This window comes from Schistocerca nitens, chromosome 8, assembly GCF_023898315.1.
Source record: "Schistocerca nitens isolate TAMUIC-IGC-003100 chromosome 8, iqSchNite1.1, whole genome shotgun sequence".
Classification (NCBI taxonomy): Eukaryota; Metazoa; Arthropoda; class Insecta; order Orthoptera; family Acrididae; genus Schistocerca; species Schistocerca nitens.
The window spans coordinates 48,953,794-48,967,145 of record NC_064621.1 but is presented as its reverse complement, the minus strand read 5'-3'; the positions used below and the strand labels follow the sequence as shown (position 1 = coordinate 48,967,145).

The window sequence follows — 13,352 nt, the reverse complement described above, 5'->3', positions numbered from 1 at the left end:
TGCTGATGGATACGGCGGGAGAGGATGGATTCAAAGACCTTACTGAAGACGGAGGTGAGGCAGATGGGACGATAGGAAGAGGCGGCAGAAGGGGGTTTGTTGGGTTTGAGGAATAAAAGGACGCGGGAGGTCTTCCACAGGTCAGGGTAGAAGCCAGTAGAGAGGACGACATTATAGAGATGGGCGAGGACAGTCAGGAAGGAATAGGGGCTTTCGCGAAGGTGACGGTAGGTGACACAGTTGTGACCAGGGGCGGTGTTGCGTTTGGACCGGAGGATAAGTTTAATGTCTTGTGCTGTGATGGGAGTGTTTATGTTGGAGGGGGGCAACTGCCCCAAGTACTGGAGACTAGGAGCAAGAGGAGCGACCGAGGTATCGGCACGTTCCATGACCATGGGGAAAAGAGAATAATCAAAGTGGGGATCATCGGGGATGGAGAAGACCTCGGAAAGGTGGGAAGCGAAGTGGTTGGCCTTACTGAGGTTGTCAGGAAGGGGGCGATCGTTATGGAGAAGGGGGTAGTGGGGAGCGGAAAGGGAACCAGTAAGACGATGGAAGGCGGACCAGTACTTGGAGGAGTAGATAGGGAGGGTGGCGTTGAGTCGTGTGCAGGACTGGCGCCAGTCTCGGCGTTTCGTTGCTGTAATAAAGTTCCGTACGTGGCGCTGTATTTGCCGGTGGCGTTGGAGTGTATCCCTGTCACGAGTGCGCAGGAAGGAGCGATAGAGGCGGCGGGATTCACGGAGGAGGAGGACAGCCCACGGAGGGAGAGTGGGACGGTGTGGGTGGATGGTTTTAGTAGGAACATGGGCCTCCACGGCGTCAGTAATTACCTGCTGAAGGAAGGACGAGGCGTGGTTGATGTCGTCAGGATGGTGATAGGTAAGAGGGTGGCTTTCGACCTGGGCGGAGATGGAGTCCCGGTAGGCATCCCAGTTGGCACGGCGATAGTCATGGACGACCTTGGGAGGGGGTGCAGGGTGCGGAGCCGGAGGGGGGCGGTTTGCAGATGTGATGGTGAGAAGGACAGGGAGGTGATCGCTACCTGTGGGGTCAAGGACGGCGACAGTGATACGCCCAAGGAGGTTGGCGGAGGCAATGACAACATCGGGGGTGGTGTTACTTTCAGGTCGGGTGTGCTGGGGAAGAGGAACAAGGTCACCTTGAAGTGTGGAGAGGAACTGATGCCACCGCCGAAGGGCAGCAGGAGTGTGGCTATGGATGTTGAGCATGGCGTTGTTCGCTGTAGAAGGAAATGACCAGAAACAATGACGCTACTATGAGCGCCACACAGCATCCGAAGTCTTTCGAACAAATCGATTGCCTGTTGTGTGGAATCCTTGGCGGAAGTACAAGTACCTGATTCTAGAAAAAAAAAGAAAACACAGCAGTGAGCAATCTCGCACAAAATAACACTCCCTTTGTAAACAGAAGAAAAGTGTTTTCCCACCCTTACTTGAAGTAAGATGTCTCTCTCGTGTGCACTCAGCCGCTAAATGAGTCGTAATTTCCATATGCATCCACATTCGAGTAATGTCTTATTAGCATATTCAATAGCAATAGAAGAGGTCTTTGGAAAAAATACATAATAAAGACCAGCATTGTGGAAATCAAACTCTCTTCCTAAGCATAAGAGAAGTGTTTTTGTCCCCGTACCAGCACACGGCGATACTCAACATAATACTGACCAGTTGTGACTTTCAACACTACTTCCACGCTCTAAAGATACAAGATGGCAGCACATATAATGTTGTGATGATGACGTCACCTCGGGTCGATAAACTTGCGAGACTCTTTTTTAACATGTCAGTATAGCATTAAATCTGCGAGATCTAAGCCCACCACGTTGCCCACTTGGTTGAAGGCGTCATATCTATGACAGATTCCTGAATAACCAGACAGTACCCTGTCGTATTTTCTTGAAAGATTAGTCATAAAAATCAGTCATTGAAATCTTCATGAAATATTTGCAGGTCGGGTATAAAGTATTTATGAAAGCAGAAGAAGATGATGAATATGATGTGAAAGATGATGACGGAGATGAAGAGAGTCATCAGGGAAAATAACAACGCAATTTTTAATAAGCCAGTAGACAAAATAAGTGATATTGTATACGGCATCAGATTTGAGCCAATAGTAAACGTGTGGATGACTGGTAATTCGCAAGTGACTGTCAAAGGAGATGATTTAATAATTCACAGCGAGAGTATGATGCGACCTATTGTTTACAGTGAGACATCCCAAAACGAGTTTCACAGCATGAGATCTTGAAAATCATAGTAAAATCTCAAGGCCGTCAATACCTGTAAGTAGTGCTACCTCTCTCGCAAACTTTAAAACTCAACTGAGGCACATTCAAGTCGTTAAGCCTGCATTAAATAAAACTGGTCGATCAATAATGGGAGTTGACAACATACATATCTGTATGAGAGAGAACAGAACTGCACTTGAAATGCGCGATTGTGAGAGGATTTCCACCGAGTCACCAGCGTATTTCGATTTTCTTCACTGGAATAGTGCGAATGAATTGGTGGACCGATTTATGTTATTGCTAGCTGGCAGCGGGCAATAAATCAGACGATAGTGAGATGATATCTATTGAAGGAGAACTTCGCAAAGTGTTGATTATTGCCTAAAAGTTTACAGTGTCTGACGAAACTACTAGAGTGAAAAGAGTAGATTCTTAAACAGTCCAACTAGTTACTGATTTTTGGATTTAACAGCATGCACTGCATTTCGGGTTTCTGTGGAGTAACAAAAAATATGCATTTACACCAGTACTACTGAGCACACTGTAGATGACACTTTGCAAGGTAGCAGATGTGCACATCAGAGGTGTCATGCACAACACAAACAGCGTATCTGGACACTTTGAACAGTGTATGTGAATGATTTTGGAATTGTTTTATTGACATCTAAATATAATACACTTTATACACAAATACAGTATGGTAAGACCAATTTATAAATATTTTTGGCAATTGTGCGTAAATAGCTGCAGTACCTCTCTGATAGCAGGGGACTTGCTGTTCTCTCTGTGAACACCTCTATAAAGGATACTATCAAACTTCAGACACTTCAAGCGCAACCTAGAACGTCTGAGAGATCCACACAGATATTACAAACCACTGAAAGCTAAGATCTCTATAACACCTGTTTCTGTAGTATCCCTTTCCCTTGAAAAGATACCAGAACTTCACTATGTAAATATTAGTAGATGTTCCAACAAAGAGTATTGTATTTTGACCCAAAAATAACATTGTCACATAACAATATTACAGGATCTTGTTCTAACACTGGTATCATCTTTACTTGTCCACCATTTAGCTATTCCATCTTTCCCTAAAAGAAATACGTCCTCTTGAATTATTTCTGCCTGTGATTCATATTCATCTTTTTCTGACACTTCTTGTTCTGTTACTGAATAAAGACCACCTTCATACACACAACCCTCGTGCTCTGAGCCAGCAATGTCACTATCAGGATCTTAATTACTGAGCTCATACGACCATTCCAGCCATACATCACTGTCTCTGCTAAACTCTGTCCCACGTGTTTTTCACCTTTGACGTATATTCCACAGAGAATATTTACTTTTCGTGGGTAGCTATTCTAGATAAAAAGTAAATTTACTGTAATTAGTTTCGATACGCCTAAAATTATGCAAATGGAAGTTGAATTGAATCTAGGAAAGCAGTAAAGTCCGATACTTTGTTTCAGGTTATAGCATTGTGGCTCATGCAGATGAAAGGTCTCCTCAAAGCTATGGTAATGCTTCATAAACAATGCAACACTGCGTAACCGAAGCCCAATGGTGGTTGGAGCTAACGGAGGGCGAGTTAACTGAAAGTTACTGAAAATGGCGCGAACTCAGTCCAGTCAGTAAGACAAAATGGAGCCGTAAAATCGTGTACATGACGTGTGTTATCTTCACGAGCAATGAAGGATTAATCATTTTGTGGAGAATTCTGTCTCTATAATACAAATAAATATAGACGTCGTTTCCCATGGTTATTCTTTAGCTGAGTGCGATAACTCTTTGCAAGATTCATCATGCCTCCTTGTGTCTCTTACAAGTCTTACTTAGGTTTATATGTTTCTTCATGCTTGGTGTTTGTGGGAAATGGATGTTACCAGGAATGTTAAGCTGTAAAATTGTCTCAGAAGCTATTAGTCGGCGCTTATCCTTCAGAGAGTCAAAATCACAGTCTTTGAAAAAAAAAAAAAAAAAAGAACGTAAGTAAAAGAAGAATATAATAAGAATCTATACATACGCAGTATGATTCTTCAGTTTCTCCCGGCGTATTTCTTGCTCGAACACTCCACTGGTGAAATGCCGGTCCATTGTGTCCAACGGGCACAATATTTCGGTGATCAGACATGTCGAAATATTGTGTCCGTTGGACACTATGGACCGGTAGTACACCCGTGGACTGTTCGAGTGTACATACGTATTTTATTTATCAGTTACTACTATAACATGTGAAATCAGGGACTTCATGTTACAGGACTTGAAGAGTCTTGGAAGTGCATTAAACGCAGTAAGAGCATCGACATAAGAGAAAGGACAGCACCATCGGATAGCGAACTCTGTTACCTCAACGGTGGTAAAGTGTGCATAATATTTTGTGGATGATAAAATAACACACACACAGTCGATTTTGATAATACTGCTGCATGATTGTTTGTGTATACAAAAATATCAGGTACTATTCGCAAAGAAGCATGTAATGAAAGAATAAGAGATGTTAATACTAAATTTGTAAGAAAGAGTGTTGTGACTTCTTGTTTTGTTTACAAGAGTGTTCAGTTCTCACGTATAAAATCACTGTTGATCCTAATGCATTTACAGAAGATAATGAGCGAATAATACAACTGCTTCTGAAAGAGTGCTTTACCGATTCCAGACACTGATGTTTTTGAAGTGTGCAATAATGACGAGTGTAATCACTACACAGAACTGTTTCTGTTCCAGTAAAAGAAGCTGGGGCAGTTGTTATATTAAAGATGTATCATTCATAATGCACACAGTTTACCTGCATAATTCTGTTCAGTGCTGTTGCGATTTCACCAAGGCAGATTCAGAAGTGAAACCGCGTTTGTTTAATGGAGTTGTTTCAAATATCTACTCGTATTGCAGGAAACTACTGTTTGCAATAGGAGACAGTGTAAACAGTGTGGAGAAAGATGTAGTATTTGCATAAAATTTGTTTGTTTCTACTGCACGTGACATTCTAGGTTGTAAAAGTTCATGTGGACATTTTTATAAAACAAAATTATTACTTTTTATACATGAAGAGCATAAAAAATGAATTATGTATATTGTGAGATGAAGGATTCCGTGTTGTTTAATACTGTTAATCGACCAGTGTGATACTATGAATAGTCTACATTTTATAACACGTTTTAGATTAAGCATGCAGGGAAAGAACGTGCTAAAAGTGCACGAAATGTTCAAAGAAAAATTCTAGATTATTGACATCTCATATGAGACCTATGGAACAGTGTTGAGCACCAAATTCAATGCAGCTTTTGGGTATCCAAGGAGTGATACATGCTGAACCTGTGGTAAGTACACCACTGAGATAACAGTGCCAAATGCAAAATTATCTGAAGTAACCTAACCGTTTTGATGTTGTGGTCGTCAGCCAAGATATGATACAAAATTGGGTGTCATTTTTGGAGAAGAAATATTTGAGGAAATGTCCATTCCTAACAAGGCCAATCAAAGAGGTAATCATCACAAAGAAACAGCCCCACCTCATTTAACACCGAGAAATTTACAATGCAGCTTGGACTTAGTTGGTAATGAGTGATTCATAGCAGTTTCACGAGCAGTAATCTATAGATTGCTTGTCACATGCTTAAAGAAGTAAAATATAAAGTATAATGAAATCTTATTCTGGAATAATTTTATACAATGTTTATAATAATCATAATATTAATTTCTTTTTACAGGTCCTCTGGCAATATCAAAAGAAAGGTATCACAATGGCCACGTTTTGAAGGGTTATTGCAGACAAGCAGCTAGGATGTTTTACAGAAACCTTTTGCACTGGGCTGAGAAGTGCATTTGGGATGAAGTGATGTTACATATGTTACATTGTATTTTTTATTACATGAAGTTAAAATATCAAAGAGAAGTTGTGTGCCATGCACCGCCTTTATTGTTTCAAACATTGCTTTTCATTTCAAATTATTTGACACAATGTTCAACAAAGTATACAGTTTTACTTGCAATACCTTCTGGTCTGCTGTATGCAAGTAGCACATTTTTCCCTCGCAACACATGACATTACTTAAAATATTTTGCCAGTAAAACTATAATTTAAATATTTAAGGTAAGAGCTACATTAATTTTAATGTATATACCACGTCCTTCCAAATGACTTTAGTATTCATTAATTTTCTCCGTTAGTACCCATGAAATTCGGTTTCAAACTTTAAAATTGCTCTCCTGCACATTTTTATAATGTGGACAAAGCATGTTCTTTTCCTGTGCTCTTAATATTGTTTGTTTGTGTCATTGTAAGTTGTATTAGTTCCTGTGAACATTTTTATATACTAAAATTATTACTTTTATATACTGTTTGTTTTCCTTTTCATTCCTCAGCTGTGTGTGATATACAGGGATATGTATTTATGTAAATGATCACAACTTTAACCTTGTAATCATTTTGTTTATATTATGCCAGAGATATGCTTATGTATAGATTCATCTTTAACATTAAAAGAAATAATTTGACACAGCTTTTATGCATCATAAATTTTCATGGAGTTCTGTAATTATACTTGCATGTTGTGATACCATTACCATTTAACTGTTTACCCATTTAGCCGTTTGGCCCTTTAGTCATGTAGCTATTTAGTGTTTGCCATTAAGCATTTAGTGTTTACCATACAGAATTTACCATTAAGCATCTAATATTTATCGTTCAGTATTCACCATTTAGCATTTACTGTTAGGCATTTAGTGGTTACCGGTTAGTATTTCCCAATCGGCATTTAGTTTTTACTGTTCAGCGTTTACCACTTATCATTTAACACCTAGTGATTTAGCGTATACCATTATGCATTTAGCGTTTACGGCTCAGTGTTTACTGGAGGAGGAGTGGGGTACAAAACACACTGTTACCCTGTTCCCATAATCTTGGATTTTTAATACTGTGGTATGTTTGGTTGGAAAGAGGAGACGGATTATTAATAACGCATTTGGTTTGTACGTAAATAGTGTGTGTAACTTGACACCATTTTCATACCACGGTCCGATTAGTTGGAGACAGAGAGGAAGGCCATGGGGCATAAAGCACACAACTGGTCTGTTTTCATCATCTTGGACTTCTAATACCAGTATATGATTGGCTGGAGATTGGGAGGGGAAGGGTTCTTAATTTTTTACTAACGCAATTGTGCTATTTCCGCCATCCTGTATTTTTAATACTGTGCTGATTGATGGAGATAAGGAGTGGGACACGTCTACCCACTGATAAGTATGATGAACTCGCTATGCCAGAATTCTCAGTGTAAACAAAATGGGCCAAGTAATGCATACATATGTAACTTAGGCGTGTCTGAACATACTTTCTTTGAATGTGATCAATATGCAGAATTTAGACAGGAAGTGGACATAACACCTGACACTGTATATGGCATAGTTCATAATGCAGAAAGTGGATCTGCATATGCTCTAGTGGATAGTATATGTAAGACTAAACAACGAGCGTCGTTCCGAAAGTAATGGCTCCCATTTTTTTGTAGGGACTTCGTATGTCCGCACCAGATGGTGTAGTGCTAATGCTTGTACCTTCCTCTTTCATTTGCCGGTCGTTCCGTTGTTCTGCTGCGGTAGTTGACGCCAGCAGAGGAGTGTTCCAAAATGGAGATGCTTGCCAAAGGTGTATGGAGACGATACAATAGACGTGAGCAATGTGAGGCGATGGGTACGGCATTTTCAAGGTGGTGAAAAGGATGTGCATGACAAGCCACGTCCCTGTCTGGAGTGGTGTTATGGTTGGGAGTTCCTTGCAGAGTGGGGGAGTGACCACGTACGTAAAAAAAAAAAAAAAAAAAAAAAAACAGTATTCCATTTGAGTTCGTAGACGTATCACGGCACTGCACTGAACAGATATTTGAATGTTGTGCATTTGCAGTTGAATTTAGTGAAACCAAACTTCTAATTTTTATTGTTTATAGGTCCCCTAACTCTGACTTTAGAGCATTTCTGTTCAAGCTAGAGAAGGTTCTTGATTCACTTTGTAGGAGGTACCAGGAATCAGGTATATGTGTTGACTTCAATATTAATTTTGTATGTGATTATGCAAGAAAAAGGATGTTGGTAGATCTCCAAAATTCGTATGATCTGACGCAGACTACGTTTTATACAACTAGGATGCAGGGGAATAGTAGCACAGCCACAGACAATATTTTTATTCATTCTTCATTACTAGATGGGGAATGTGTTAGTAAAAGGGTGGAGGGCCTTTCACACCATAGTGGACAAATTTGTACTCAAACAAATGTCACATATAAATACAAACTATGTAGGAAAATTAATCCAGTGGCAATAGAGTTTTTTAAACCTCGTCAAGGAACAGGATATTTTGTGCCGATAACGTAGATTACAAATATAATTCTTTCCTTAACACATTTCTCATGATCTTGGAAGAGTTACTTTCCATCAGAACGTTCTAAGCGGGGTATTGGCAGTAAAAGGCAGCCTGCGTGGCTGAATAGTGGGATAAGGATATCATGTAGAACAAAGCGGGAATTATATTGAAATGTTATAAGTAGTCACAATCATGCTACAGTAGCCCATTACAGACAGCATTGTAAGGTGCTTAAAAATGTTATTAGAAAGGCAAAGAGAATGTGTACGCAAATAGAATAGCTAATTCACAGGATAAAATTAAAACCACATGGTCAGCTGTAAAGGAAGTGTCTGGTCAGCAGCACAAAGTCGACCATATAACGTCAGTTCGTAGTAAAACTATTTCTGTTATTGATAAGGCAGATATATGTAAAGTATTTAGTAATAACTTTCTGAGCATTGCTTGTGAACTAGATAAAAATTTAGTTTCTACGGGGAATTATATAAGCCTCTTTGCAAATGCCTTTCCGAGATTGATGTCTGAAATAATCCTCTGTGATACAGACAAGTGGGAGAATGAGTCAATAATTAAGTCACGGAAGACTAAGAACGATCATGGATATGATGGAGTGCCTAGCAGAATATTAAAGTACTGTGCTGCACATGTTAGCCCTGTACTTAGCTAGATTTGTAATTTTTCCTTTAGGAATCGTCAGTTTCCTGAACGATTAAAGCACTCAGTAGTAAAGCCGCTTTATACAAAGGTAGTAAGGGATAATGTAGACAGTTTTAGACCGACTTTTATGCCACCAGTGCTAAAGTTATTGAAAAGGCAATGCATGTAAGGCTAGTTGATAATTTTATATCATGCGGTTTGCTATCAAATGTACAGTTAGGCTTTAGAAGTCGTTTGACAACTGAAAATGCTATATTCTCTTTTCTCTATGACGTACTGGATGGGTTAAACAAAATATTTCGAGCCCTAGGCATATTTTTTGATTTAACTAAGGCAATCGAGTGTGTTGATCACAAGATAATGCTACAGAAGTTGGACCACTACGGAATATCAGGAGTAGCTCACAACTGGTTCACATTTTACTTAGACAACAGACAGCAAAACGTCATTATTTAGTGTTGAGAATGACTGTGATGTGGGGTTTGAGTGGGGGTACGCTCAAATGGGGAGTGCCCCAGGGATCAGTGTTGGGGTCACTCCTGTTCCATATTTATGTGATTGATATGCCCTTTGGTGTTACAGATAACTCTAAAATACACTCCTGGAAATGGAAAAAAGAACACATTGACACCGGTGTGTCAGACCCACCATACTTGCTCCGGACACTGCGAGAGGGCTGTACAAGCAATGATCACACGCACGGCACAGCGGACACACCATGAACCGCGGTGTTGGTAGTCGAATGGCACTAGCTGCGCAGCATTTGTGCACCGCCGCCGTCAGTGTCAGCCAGTTTACCGTGGCATACGGAGCTCCATCGCAGTCTTTAACACTGCTAGCATGCCGCGACAGCGTGGACGTGAACCGTATGTGCAGTTGACGGACTTTGAACGAGGGCGTATAGTGGGCATGCGGGAGGCCGGGTGGACGTACCGCCGAATTGCTCAACACGTGGGGCGGGAGGTCTCCACAGTACATCGATGTTGTCGCCAGTGGTCGGCGGAAGGTGCACGTGCCCGTCGACCTGGGACCGGACCGCAGCGACGCACGGATGCACGCCAAGACCGTAGGATCCTACGCAGTGCCGTAGGGGACCGCACCGCTACTTCCCAGCAAATTAGGGACACTGTTGCTCCTTGGGTATCGGCGAGGACCATTCGCAACCGTCTCCATGAAGCTGGCCTACGGTCCCGCACACCGTTAGGCCGTCTTCCGCTCACGCCCCAACATCGTGCAGCCCGCCTCCAGTGGTGTCGCGACAGGCGTGAATGGAGGGACGAATGGAGACGTGTCGTCTTCAGCGATGAGAGTCGCTTCTGCCTTGGTGCCAATGATGGTCGTATGCGTGTTTGGCGCCGTGCAGGTGAGCGCCACAAACAGGACTGCATACGACCGAGGCACACAGGGCCAACACCCGGCATCATGGTGTGGGGAGCGATCTCCTACACTGGCCGTACACCACTGGTGATCGACGAGGGGACACTGAATAGTGCACGGTACATCCAAACCGTCATCGAACCCATCGTTCTACCATTCCTAGACCGGCAAGGAAACTTGCTGTTCCAACAGGACAATGCACGTCCGCATGTATCCCGTGCCACCCAACGTGCTCTAGAAGGTGTAAGTCAACTACCCTGGCCAGCAAGATCTCCGGATCTGTCCCCCTTTGAGCATGTTTGGGACTGGATGAAGCGTCGTCTCACGCGGTCTGCACGTCCAGCACGAACGCTGGTCCAACTGAGGCGCCAGGTGGAAATGGCATGGCAAGCCGTTCCACAGGACTACATCCAGCATCTCTACGATCGTCTCCATGGGAGAATAGCAGCCTGCATTGCTGCGAAAGGTGGATATACACTGTACTAGTGCCGACATTGTGCATGCTCTGTTGCCTGTGTCTATGTGCCTGTGGTTCTGTCAGTGTGATCATGTGATGTATCTGACCCCAGGAATGTGTCAATAAAGTTTCCCCTTCCCGGGACAATGAATTCACGGTGTTCTTATTTCAATTTCCAGGAGTGTATTTCTGTTTGCTGATGCCACTAGCTCGGTAGTAAAGGATGTTGTGTGCAACATTGGCTTGGTTTCAAGTAGTGCAGTACATGACATAAATTCATGGCTTGTAGCCGCGCGGGATTAGCCGAGCGGTCTCAGCCGCTGCAGTCATGGACTGTGCGGCTGGTCCCGCCGGAGGTTCGAGTCCTCCCTCGGGGATGGGTGTGTGTGTTTGTCCTTAGAATAATTTAGGTTGAGTAGTGTGTAAACTTAGGGACTGATGACCTTAGCAGTTAAATCCCATAAGATTTCACACACATTTGAGCATTTTTTCATGGCTTGTAGAAAATAAAATAACGCTAAATCACAGTAAGACTCAGTTTTTACAGTTTCTAAAACACAATTCAACAAAATCCGACGTTTTAATTTCACAGAATGGGCATATGATTAGTGAAACTGAACAGTTCAAATTTCTAGATGTTGAGATAGATAGTAAGCTGTCGTGGAAAGACCATGTTCAGGATCTTGTTCAAAGATCGAACGTTATCTGAAATAAGTGATCGTTCGACACGAAAATTAGTCTACTTTGCTTATTTTCATTCGCTTATGTCAGATGGTATTATATTTTGGGGTAACCCTTCTGATTCTGAAAGGATATTTTTGGCTCAGAAACGGGCGGTTCGGGCAATAAGCGGTGTAAGTTCGCGAACCTCTTGTTGACCCCTGTTCACTAGTTTGGGTATTTCGACAATGTCTTCTCAATATATATATTCTTTACTGACGTTTCTTGTTAACAATATCAGCTTATTGCCAAAAATAAGCAGCTTTCACTCAGTTAATACTCGGCACATATCCAAACTACATTTGGATCGGACTTCCTTAACTCATGTGCAGAAATGTGTGTAGCATACTGCTGCATCCATTTTCAATAAGCTGGCGCAAGAATTAAAAAATCTGAGGAGTAATCCACGCGCTTTCAAATCGAAACTGAATAGTTTCGTCACTGCTTCTACTCTGTTGACGAGTTCATTGAAAAATGAAGCTGATTCTTTTGTTATATTGTTGATTGCGTTTACTGAAATATATGGCTTGACTTTTTTGGGTTCATAAACATTTTATTTTCATCTATTGTTACTTTTAGGTTGTAATTTCATGTACTGACACGTTCCATGAGATTTGCTCCTCAGTTTGGCCCTACGGAACTTGACGTGTAAATAAAATAAAAATGCTCATGTCAGGACCACAATGGACAGACAGGTTGGAGCCATTTTTGCTTTCAACGGTGGCAGCTCTCTGTTCTAAGTCCCACACCCTGTGTTCCCTCAAAACAGAGATTTAATGAAGTACTGTCTCTACTGTAAAGTACATGCACAGTAAGTAAAATTCGTTATCAGCTGTTGTTCCTAGTGTTGCTGTCCCGAAGCCCAGAAGTCTGTCTGTGTGTGTGTGTCTGTAACACAGAACAGTTTGGATGGCTTTCTGGAATTGCAGGTATATACGTAGAATAGGACAGAGTAGGAATCCAGTTTAAGCTGTTTGCCTCCATGTTACTTTTATTTTAAGTGCAACTTTTTGCTGCACAATTTATACCCGTAGTGAGACAAGTTACATGACGAGCTCGTTTTGGCATTTCGCCATTATCAGTTACCTGTTGTGTTGGTATAACAGGTACAATAATATTTATCGTTCTGTCTGTTGCTAAATATGGTACATTATACTTACGCCTTAGCTGGTACAACATGGTCCATATCGTATATTGGAGAGTAAATGTTGGTGGTCTTTCTGTTATGATATGATCATGTTATTTATTACTTGTTATTTTCGTGATTTTGTGAAGTTATTTTTGAACAGCTTGTTTGACAGTTCCTTATGTGACTTGTACCACTACGAGTAAATAAATAAGGCAGCAAAAAACTTGTACTTAGAATAAGATATGTCGTTCTTCGACCTCGACAAACATTTACAGGAACCTCAGTCCAAACTATAATGACGGAATTAGAATATGTTACGTCACGAAACACCGGTCCGAAATTTATCAACTTCGTCTGCAGACACATTGCTGTCGATCTGCCCACCAAAAGCAGAAGTGCTACTCGT

The 13,352-nt window shown here is 41.5% G+C and overlaps 1 protein-coding gene across 1 annotated transcript in view; it reads right to left on the bottom strand.

The window, feature by feature from the left end:
• Positions 1-13,352, bottom strand: part of LOC126198614 (uncharacterized) — a 295,295-nt gene that overhangs the window by 11,562 nt on the left and 270,381 nt on the right. The gene's annotated exons all lie outside the window — the stretch shown is intronic.